The sequence below is a fragment of the Chanos chanos genome, chromosome 8 (genome assembly GCF_902362185.1).
Source record: "Chanos chanos chromosome 8, fChaCha1.1, whole genome shotgun sequence".
NCBI lineage: Eukaryota > Metazoa > Chordata > Actinopteri > Gonorynchiformes > Chanidae > Chanos > Chanos chanos.
In genome coordinates this window covers 26,249,803-26,252,030 of record NC_044502.1, presented here as the reverse complement: position 1 = coordinate 26,252,030, position 2,228 = coordinate 26,249,803, and the positions used below count along the sequence as shown (strand labels likewise).

Below are 2,228 nucleotides of genomic sequence, written 5' to 3'. Positions count from 1 at the left end.
ATACGGCCACAGGTAGTTCATTCTTTTTCTAAGCCACTTATCCTAATTAGGATTGCAGGGGTAGCTGGAGCCTATCCCAGCGTTCCTTGGGCAAAAGGTGGGGAAACATCTTGGACAGGTCGCCAGTCCATCGCAGAGCAGATTCACAAACACATTCACACCTAGGGGCAATGTAGTATCTCCATTCCTCCTGACTTGCATGTCTGTGGACTGTGGGAGGAAAGCCACACAGACGGAACACACAAGCTCCATACAGAAAGGACCCTTGCCAGGACCTTCTTGCTGTGAAGCGACAGCGCTACCCACTGCACCACCAGGCGGCCCACACTTAGATATCAAACTGTTAATAGAAGGGTCTTGCCTTGCCTCCCCCCCCCCCCCCCCCCCCATTGTTCTGTAAGTACAAACATATGTTTTTGTCTTTGTGCAAAACACAATGTGCCGAAATAGCTCAGTTGGGAGAGCGTTAGACTGAAGATCTAAAGGTCCCTGGTTCAATCCCGGGTTTCGGCAGTTTGTTTAGCTGTACGATTCCTCTCCCTTCTGGCTCTTCCTCCATGTAGAGTACATAGAGACTATGCATTCCATATGTATATGGCATACAGTAATATCAACATTAGAAACATGTGCAGTCAACCTTAGTCAGTTTAACCCGTCTTCTGTGACCTCCTGCATTGGCACCATGTACACCTTACCTTTCCTGTGCCTCATATTTCCTTGCACATAGCCTTAGAGTTTAAATTTTTAATTTTAATTTAATTTTTGCCCTCTTAGAGTTGGAGAATTAATGGGCTCAGAGCTATTCATATATATGGGGGGTATACCAGAAAATGGGTTTAGTGAGCTAGTTAACTCATAGTAAGTAGTAAACCTCCTAATAGATGAGCCCTCTGGCTTCATTCTCCTAGCAAAATAAAGTCATAAGTCTCCCCTGTGAGGAGGTTTACTACTAGCTCTGAGTTAACTAACTCTGAGTTTTCACTAAACCCACTTTCTGGAATACCCCCATATTCTATTAGCTCCTTGCTTTTATACTTTTTCCAAGCACCTTTGTTATTGGTATTACCTGAGAAACCCCAAAGGCCCTCACTGCACAGCCAGGATCGGAACACAGAACCTTCTTACCATAAGGCAACACTGCACCACTCCACAAGTAGTTCAGTTTGTTTGAAAATGTGTTGTGGGTTTTGCTGGCTGCCACTGAGAAACCCATGTAAGTAAGCACCGCCATCAACCTTGAAAATGCTCAAGGGCTTTAGCATTTCAGACATTTGACTAACATCAGTTACTGCAAGTTTATAACATTTTTACTGACAACATTAATTGTGATACTTGTTGTCACATGTACTTGACAGTTTATATTAATGGGGCTTTTGATCCACTTGTATTCCACTCTTATTCTTTCTTATACACTTGTATCTTTTCTTAGACTGAACTTAGCAGTGGCAGCTGACAAAGGATGACAAAGACAGCTGATAAATGGTTACATATTTGGTTTCGTTTTCTTGTTATCTTGGAAGTCGCTTTGGATAAAAATGCTTGCTAAATGAATAAATGTAATGTAATATATTGTAATGTAATGTAAGATTAAGTCCCTGATGCTTGTGTGACGGGTAGGCGACTTCGTTTTCAATCACTTCGCTACTTCCCTTTTGTCCTCTCACACAAACTTAGTTTGGAAGGGTGTGGTTTCATCTTTACGTGGCTCATTAGCCAATTACCAGCACTGATAAAAGAGTGTCTACATGAGTAGTTCTCTCTCGGTGCTTTGCTCCTCCCCTTACATTTTCGCACGTTGCTCCAGTGTGATCCAGTTATGTGCAGTGCGAGTGGTGTGCCTGGTATGGATTATATTTTGCCAAGATATGAAAGCCACATTTGCCCCTGCGATGTGTTTACTTTACAGGCGGTTGTTCACACACGAATGTACAAGTCCTTTCATGCCTGAACATTAACCAGCTGAGGTAACTGCAAGATGCAGGCCTAAGAAGGTAATGGCCCATTTGGTAAGTCCCATAGCTACCCTCCGCAGCCAACGCCCCCACTCCTTCCTCCTGTTGGTAAACCATAACTATGGTCTCTATACTTTCCTTTTTTCTAATTTACTGTTGGTTTTGATTCCTTTTACCTCCTTTTATAATATATAGTGTGCGAGTAAACAATGACTTCATTATAAATTTTCCTTGCAGCTCTTTATTGACTCAAAAGCTACGTTTTTTTTTTTTCTG

General features: G+C 42.4%; 1 non-coding gene across 1 annotated transcript; it reads left to right on the top strand.

The window, feature by feature from the left end:
- Window positions 1–440: 440 nt before the first annotated feature.
- trnaf-gaa (transfer RNA phenylalanine (anticodon GAA)) lies at window positions 441–513 on the top strand. The gene has a single exon. It is a non-coding gene; the product is annotated as a tRNA-Phe (tRNA).
- The last annotated feature ends 1,715 nt before the right edge of the window (window positions 514–2,228 follow it).